We start from the raw sequence: 8,912 nt of genomic DNA, 5'->3' as shown, positions 1-8,912 counted from the left end.
AAAGAAAGTGGAATTAACCTCAAGGAACAGAGGTCACCCATAGGAAAGGAATGTCAAGGGGAGCAGGGAATGAGAAAGCAGGTGAGGCTTGCAGTGGGAGAATAGTCCCAGCTGGTTGGGGAGCATCTCCAAAGTAGAAAGGAAACAAGCGTGGGCAGAGGTGGTGGGGACCAGGCAGTAGACTAGCCTGTAGATGGGAGCAGAGGGAGAAAGGCTGGTGTCTTCAGATTCCCAAGGGCTAAGTCCTCACTTTGGGGAAATGTTGTTTGCAAGGGACTTGCTCGAATGGCAGGACGGGCGCTGGGGAGGGGATTTGTCAGAACTGACCAGGTATCTGCTGGCTTTGGATCTTTGAGGTGAGAGTGGGACCACACACAGTGACTGGTGACATGGGGTGGCACTGGAGATGTGGCTATAGAAGGTCTGAATGAGGAAGGAGACAAATCTGTGGGGAGCTTCCCTGATCACTCTGAAAGTTCTGCTTACTGTGGACACTGGTAAATCCACACAGTAGAGCTCAATGAGAAGAACTGGGGGCTAAGGGAGCTGCTGCCGGGACTCAGGCTGAGGCAGCATGGCTGCGCTGCCCTGACGAGGCATGCCAAGAGCTTTGCGCAGGGAACAGGGAAGTGGGAGGGAGGTGTCTTCGAGCTGGCATGTCTTGTCCATTTCTCCCTTGCTGCTTGGGTGGGAAGGGAGTGAAATGTTCCTGGCTGAAGGTTTTGCACTTAGCCTTTAGGATTAAGCCCGAGCCCCCGGCATGGCTGCTGGGAGATGGGATTCTGGGTCGCATCCAGCGCAATCTGAGGGCCACCAGCTGAAACCGCTGAGGCCAAGAGGGATGGTTTTGAGGTGGCAAAAAAGGGCCTTTGAGGCTTCCAGCAGGTCTTGAGGAGCAAGGAAGTAGCCCAGGCTTATCATCCTCCCGGGATGGGCTCGAACCACCATCCTTTCGGTTAACAGCCGAATGCGCTGACCCCTTGCACCACAGAGACACCTAGAGACTGATGTGCTGTTACCAAAGCTGCTGCCTAGCTGCCTGCACGTGTGGGGCAGAGTGTCGGGGAGTGAGGGGTGCAGGCTCTGGGAGGGAGCTTGGTGCAGGAGGGGGCTCCGGGCTGGGGCAGAGTGTTGGTGTTGGGGACCATCTTCATCTGTTGGGGAACCTCTCTGGGCCACTGTCAGTTCTCCTTGATTTTCCAGCACTTCAGGTGCTTCTGACTCCTTGGGGAGGTTTTCCTTGCAAGGTCTGTGTGTGAATCTTTGTGTGTAGGATGCAAAGAGTGTGGGACTGTCACTGAGCTGAAGGATGGAAAAGGTTGGTTGAGAGAGATGGGGGAGAATAAAATAGTCCCAGAAGCAGAGGTGCGGGAAAGGGCAGGGGAGGGTGTGGGGCCTGACACCCAACTTTTAAAGGGGGGGACTATGTCCTCCAACTCTTTACCAGCACTAAGAAAAAGGGACTGCAGGAGAGGGTAGAGAGGAGCAGGCAGAGGGCAGGGTCTTGGGAGATGGGGCGATGTGGGGTTGGGATCTTGGGGGGAGAGTGGGAGCTCAGGGGGAAGGGGTGGGCCACAGTTTTTGTGCCTGTGGCCCCCAGACTTTTAGAGGGCTTCCGCAGCTCTTGCCCACAAGGATGACAAAAGATTAGCAGGCTATTTAACTACTCGACCGCTTTGTGAGGTGGGCTTGTTGTGACTTAACTGTTTCTAAGGTCTCTGCTGTCTGTAACCTTTTCCCTGTTCATTGGCTGACTGAGGATGGTGCAGGGATGGTTTGGCTTTTAAAAATATTTCTCTGTGGTATTATAAAGTAGTAAGTGACAGGAAGACACCACCACCACCACCACCACCCACCCTTCGTGCAGGGAGCTGGTTTTGCTGCTCAAATTCTGTATTTCACCAATGTCCAGGTCTGGGAATGTCCAACAAGGGCAATTCTAATGGGAAGATGGATGCAGGGCACTTAACCTGTACAGATGTCCTATGGCGGTGGGCTGGGAATTAAGAATATTTTGAGGATCTTTGTGGAAAAGAAACTTTACTGGCAAGGTTTGTCTCTGTTCCTGTTTCACCTTGAGGTGTTTTGTCGAGAAATTACTGTTAATTTTTCTATTATATTAATAAAACTCTAAACATTATTTAATCAGTCGTAAACATAAGTGTCACTTGAATTTCCCCTCTGCTAGCAAGAAAGAACTGAAGTTTATGACTTTCTGGGAAGGGCAGAGATAGTAAATTGGGGGATTTCAATGGTGGGTGGGTGTTTTACGCTCCCATCTCAGTGCACGGAGTGAAATACTCAGGCAATGTTTGTACTGCACAGTTATGTCACTGGAACCGACACAGTTATTACATTGCTTGGGTGTGTGCCCACTTGGCTCCTTGTGTCAGCAACGCGCATCCTCGGTCATCTGCCACGAGATCCAGCTAGGTCGGGGCTGTCCTGGGCTCTGTGCGGGGAGGGCTCAGCTGGGAGAAGGGGCAGACTAGGGGAGTTTTTCTCTGATATATAAGGGCTTTGTCAGCAGGAAGCTGTAGGTCACATGCTGGGGGTGACAGTGGGGTTTGAGCTGGGGCAGCAGCAGCAGGGGAGCAATGTGTGTGTGTGTTTGTGTGTGTTGGGGGGGAGGGGTTCACTTGGTAAAAATGAACCTACCAAGCCTCTCCTGCTGCTGGAGCAAAAGCCTCTCATTTATCGCCTCAACTCCCCTCATGAAAATCTCCACCCCTCCTCACTCCAATGGAGATTTTTAATTGTTCTAACTTGTCCTTGGCCTTGTCCAAACAGTTTTCCCAGACAAAATTATCAAGAACATTTCAAATGAGAAAACCAAAACAAACCAAATGCAAACCACAGAAACCCCCACCACACACAGTTTGGGTCTGAATTTTTCTACTGAAATTTGGAGACAATAAAACTCATCCCTCTGTTGGCCAGAACCCAAAGCTAGACCTCCCCCCGATCTCTGTGACTTCTGCTATCAAACCACGAATGCACTAATGCCTCTTGTGAGACATTTTCCTGCACAGTCCTGCTGCTATTCCATGGTTCCATGTGTCACTGGTTTCTCTAGCACAGGTCAGTCCCGGGCCCTGTGGTCCAGACATCCTCATTCACATCAAGCTGCAAATTGAGAATCATTTCCCATTCCCGCTTTGTGGGAGGGGAGACTTTTGAAAGCCCTCTGTGTGCGACTGCACATGGCAAAGCAAAGAGAACAAACCCCAAATCCCCCCTGTGCTTTCAGAGCCAGGTTTGCTGTGGGAATTCTGTATTTCAGATGATGTCAAGCCTGGGCATTGAGATTATTTACCAGTTTCTGTGGCATTGAAGCACTAGTGTGCTTGCAGCTGTGATGGCTGAGTGGTTAAGGCGTTGGAGTTGAAATCCAATAGGGTTCCCCTGCGCAGGTTCGAATCCTGCTCACAGCGAGGCCTGTGTTTTAGCCAGTGTCAAGGTTCCTTCCCCACTCTGAACTCTAGGGTACAGATGTGGGGACCTGCATGAAAACCTCCTAAGCTTACTTTTACCAGCTTAGGTTAAAACTTCCCCAAGGTATAAACTATTTTACTCTTTGCCCTTTGACTTCCACTGCCACCACCAAACATTTATCCAGGTTTATTTTATTAGGAAAGCGTTGTTTGGAAATGTCTTTCCCCCCAAAATCCTCCCAACTCTTGCACCCCACCTCCTGGGGAAGGTTTGGTAAAAATCGTCACCAATTTGCATAGGTGACCACAGACCCAAACCCTTGGATCTTAAGAACCATGAAAAAAACATTCAGTTCTTGAAAAGAAGAATTTTAATAGAAGAAACAGTAAAAAAAGAATCACCTCTGTAAAATCAGGATGGTAAATACCTTACAGGGTAATTAGATTCAAAACATAGCGAATCCCTCGAGGCAAAACCTTAAGTTACAAAAAGACACACAGATAGGAATATCCATTCTATTCAGCACAGCTTATTTTCTCAGCCATTTAAAGAAATCATAACCTAACGCATATCTAACTAGATTACTTACTAAGTTCGAAGACTCCATTCCTGTTCTGTCCCCGGCAAAAGCATCACCCAGACAGACACAGACCCTTTGTTTTTCTCCCTCCTCCCAGCTTTAGAAAGTCTCTTGTCTCCTCATTGGTCATTTAAGTCAGGTGCCAGCGAGATTACCTTTAGCTTCTTAACCCTTTACTGGTGAGAGGATTTTTCCTCTGGCCAGGAGGGATTTTAAAGGGGTTTACCCTTCCCTTTATATTTATGACAGCCAGTCTCTAACCCGGCCTATACTTTCTACAACCCCTGAGATGCTCTCAATTCTCTCCCCACCCCAAGTAAATCCTGTTCTCCTCCTTTCATAGAGATCCCTGGGACACCACCTCACACTGTTCCCCTGAGGTGTCAGGCAAACTCTCAGCACCTGAAGCCTCTGCCACTCACCTAATGCTCCCTGCCCCATAGATCAGCCATAACCCTGGTTCTGTTCCTCCCTCTAGAGTGTGAAAGGAGCCGTCAGTGCAGCCAGAGGCGCCGACTCCCTGGGTGCTATGGGGCTGCAGCACGAACAGAAATAAAAAAGCAGGTGCTTAGCGCCCACTGGCAGCCAGATCCCCACCAGCACCTCCCACCTGCTAGCAGGCCTGGCCCACAAGCTCCTCCTCTTCTCCTTCAGCTTCTCCCCCCTGCCAGTGATCAGGCATGAGGGAGGACTGGGGAGAGGAAGAAATAGGGCGGCATGGCAAGAGACTGGACAGGGGTGGGGGCAGGGATCAAGCAAGCCCCAGGAAGTCTCCAAGTCAGCACCTCTGAGTACAGAAGACTTCCCTGAGTCTGAGCTACCAGGATCCCTGCCACAGAGCAGGGTGTACAATTCTCAGCCTCCCTTTCCCAACCATGGCTCTGGACAGCACCAGGAATGATTTGGCTCCTGGCACTCAAGAGCTGTATGCCTGGACCGTGGCTTGAACCCTGGCCCCTCCCATTAAGAGCCTTCTGCTCTATGGACAGAGCTGGCCAGGCTTGCTGAGCACCTCTCCCCGTCCTCTATTTCTCCACGCCCACTGCCAATTCTGCCTCCTCTTCCTCCCTCCTGCACCTCAGGACACCTAGACAGCCGGCCTGCCTGCTGCACCCCAATCCCCCCATGCCTAAGCCTCCTTTCCAAAGTCCTGCATCTGGCTCCATAGAATTAAGTCTCACGTCTCGCTGGGAACTCGACTTCTTGTGCCCAGAGAGTCTCTGCCCCCTCAGTAGCTGACCCAAGAAACAGTGTCCATCTTTTCGAAAGAAGTGCTTGGAAAGGCTTTTATCTTGTGGTCTAATGGATAAGGCATCTGACTTTCAATCAGGCAATTGAGGGCGCAAGTCCCTTCGCTGATGGGCTTGTGCAGTTTTCCCTTTGTGCTGAAAGTCCTGCTTTCTTCAGGACTGAAACCTCTTCTTGGCCGCTCAGGCCAATGCTCTGGCTTCAGCTAGAGCCCTGGGAAGGAGCTGGGGGTTGGGCATCACAAAAGCTAGGGCATGAGCTCCAGGTGCATCCATTCTAGCTGTCAGGGTTCCTTCCCCACTCTGAAATCTAGGGTACAGACTTGGGGACCTGCATGAAAGACCCCCTAAGCTTATTCTTACCAGCTTAGGTTAAAAACTTCCCCACGGTACAAACTTTGCGTTGTCCTTGAACGGTATGCTTCCACCACCCAGCGTTTTAAACAAAGACCAGGGAAAGAGCCCACTTTGAGATGTCTTCCCCCCAAATATCCCCCCAAGCCCTACATACCCCCTTTCCTGGGTAGGCTTGAGAATAATATCCTTACCAATTGGTTACAAAATCATCAAAGACCCAAACCCCTGGATCTTAGAACAATGGAAAAATCACTCAGGTTCTTAAAAGAAGGATTTTATTTGAAAAAAAGGAAGATAAAAATCATCTCTGTAAAATCAGGATGGAAAATACTTTACAGGGTATTCAGATTCAAAACACAGAGGATTCCCCTCTGGGCAAAACCTTAAAGTTACAGAAAACAGGAATAAACCTCCGTCTTAACACAGGGAAAATTCACATAAAACAAAAGATAAAGCAATCCACCTTGCCTGGCTTACCTATACTGGCTGCAATATCTTAGACTTGGATGAGGATGGGTTGGAGAATATGGATTTCTGTCTGGCCTCTGTCAGTCCCAAGAGAGAACAACTCGTAAACAAAGAGCGCAAAACAGAAGAGTGCACAAAGGTGGTTTGGGGATCAAGGATTGAGGAGGAGTCAGGGGGTGAAGAATCACAGGATGGGCAGAGCTCTGGGCTCGGCTTTACCCCTCCTGCCACAGGTGGCGGGTGGAGAGTGGAGCCTTGTGGATGTGTGGAATCTGCCTTGCACTCGGTAAAGGAAGGAACCTCGGTGTCTGCTGGGTTTGAATTGTATTTTCCGCAGGGCAAAATGATTAGCAGAAGCCACTCACTTAAAGAAAGTTGGTGTTCCAGTTGAGGTTTGAACTCATAACCTAAACATCACTCTACACAGCACAGCTCTCTAGGTAATGTGGGCTAACCCATTGCACCACTGGAACCCACAGTTAGTCCCCAGTCTCATTGTTCCATGGATGGATTGGGGGCGAGGGGGTTGCACTACCTAAAACAAATCCATATGAAAGGCTGCAGGACAGCAGCAGCAGAGGTGGGGAGCCTCCTTCTGTGTGATCGAGCTGGTTCCCACCTTCTGCTGCTGAGGGGAAGGTTGGTGCTTTGAGCCCACCTTGTGCTGGAACTTCTCCTGGGTGAGGTTAATGAGACTCTGAAGAAGCAAATTGAAGTCTTTTCTATTCCGGCCGATCTCCATCTGTCTCCTGTGGCCCTTCAGGCTCTCTGCTCCCCTGTTGGGGTGATGCAGAGGCAAGTCCCGACCTGGGTGAGTCACAGAGAGGCTGTGTCCCATGGCATGTGTGTGGGAGAGGGGTAGGGCAGGGTTGGGGTGGGCTCCAGGGGAAAAGGTGGGTGTGACAGTGTGTGGGGGTGGGGGAAGGGTGTGTTTCTTAGGATATAAATGAGGGCAAACACAGGGGTAGGGACAGTGAAGCCCCGGGTCTGAGTGTTATGACCCTGTGTGGTGCTGCCATTCACCTTCCCCTCCTGTGGTCTCAGCTGTCATTGAATCCAGCATTTTTTCACCTGTCATCCCAGAGGTGTCACACATGCCCCAAATACAGAGTGTCCCTCTTGGAGACGCGAGGACTGGAGTGGATTTCAGCTGCTGGACAGCTCTGCTGGTTTTCTACATTCGCAAGGGGAACTGCTGAGTGTTTTCATTCATTTCAAGCATCCCCATTCAGCGGACTCCTGAACACACTGGAGATGGGTCTGGAAATTGATTTTCATTTGAAAAAGTTTTTAAAGGGAGTTGGATTTGAACTAGGAACCCATTGCCCTGCAGACAAATATTTACCTACTGAGCTGCACTCTCAGCAAAGACTGCCCTGTTTAGCCCAGAGCAGGAACAGCTTTGAACCTGTGGGTTAGTAAACTTTATCTGTATACAAACCCCACGGCTTACAAAACCTCCACACCCACTCTGTGTCACCAGAGCACAACAACTTTCCTTGGAGCACACACTGCTCCCCAGCTCCGTGCCCTTCAATCTCCCCAGCATTGCTCCAATGCTTTAAAGGAACAGGGCACAGGTAACTCGAACCCATCTTCCTGATAGATTTAATGCCCAAATAATTCCATGGAGACCAGAAGCGCAGAGCTCCTCTGAGTGTCAGCCCTATCCCAGTGTCTGTCCCCAGCAGTGAGTGTGGCCTACAATGGAGAGGTCACTTTTTTATAGTTTGAACATTTGTGGTTCTCCGGTGGAGTTATTGTCTCTCATACGGCAGACCACTAAATCCCACTGGGGATCTGGACTGTGGAGCTGCCATGCAATCTGTAGCTGGAGCAGGATATCACTGTGGGGGGTGAGCCGTCCCAATGGGATGTTCAAGAGACAGTGACTCCGGAAAGGACTTCGGAGACATGGTGGAACTGAACATCAGCTCCCATTGCACGGTGGTGGCGAATGGGATCCGTGGACACCTCCTTTCCATGTGTCAGTGCTTTGCTGGCTGGGTTGGATCCAGAACCCTGAGTCTGTCATGCTGAGTCATGTCTCCGAACACATTCCTTCCCCAGCCCTGGACCTCATACGGCCAGTGAAGAGCTGAGTATTATTGTCCAATGTAGAAGTTACAGTATTTAAACTAGGAAGAACGGTCAATTTTCCCATCATTTCACATCTTCACATCCAAACAAGATGATTTTCTGAATGACCCATCCTCGTTCATGCAGAAGATGTTGGGGGTGGGATGTAGGAGTCACTGGGGAAAACACAGACACAATTTCCTTTGCACAGATCCATGAACAGCAAAACCTCTCTATGTGTCTTGTCTGAGCCAGGGCATTCAACTCCAGTGAACCCTTCTCTCCTGCAATAGCAATGGTCAGACAGAGGGGATGTGGCCACCTGCATCCCTGACAGGGAAATATTGGCTTGGCTCTTTCTTTATGCTGCTCTTGTTAGTCCATGAAACATCAAGGATGGAATGCAAGGCTGAGTTCATGCACCAATCCCCTGAAAAATGTCCATGTCCCAGAGAAATCCTGACCCCTGCTATTGGAATGACATGCTGGAGATATGAATAGGAAAGGGACTGTCTGAATTGTCATTTTAGGGAATGAACAATGATCTACAGCAATGTCGTTAACTCAAACACACTGTCATTGTGCTCCAGCCGGAAGGGAAATGGGCGGGAATTCTCACTGTTCAGCCATGGACACACTTACACTAATGCACAGCCATGAGTGTGCTGGGGAAGTGGATCTGAGCAATTTGAAGTGACAATTCTGTGAGAACTGAATCATAGTGTAGTGAAATAGCCATACATTAC

The 8,912-nt window shown here is 49.8% G+C and overlaps 1 non-coding gene across 1 annotated transcript; it reads left to right on the top strand.

Moving 5' to 3' along the window:
* Positions 1-3,352: 3,352 nt before the first annotated feature.
* On the top strand, positions 3,353-3,434 carry TRNAS-UGA (transfer RNA serine (anticodon UGA)). The gene has a single exon. It is a non-coding gene; the product is annotated as a tRNA-Ser (tRNA).
* The last annotated feature ends 5,478 nt before the right edge of the window (positions 3,435-8,912 follow it).

This window comes from Lepidochelys kempii, chromosome 22, assembly GCF_965140285.1.
Source record: "Lepidochelys kempii isolate rLepKem1 chromosome 22, rLepKem1.hap1, whole genome shotgun sequence".
In the NCBI taxonomy this organism is placed as follows: domain Eukaryota; kingdom Metazoa; phylum Chordata; order Testudines; family Cheloniidae; genus Lepidochelys; species Lepidochelys kempii.
The sequence above is the reverse complement of the archived record's forward strand: the minus strand, read 5'-3'. Positions and strand labels throughout refer to the sequence as shown.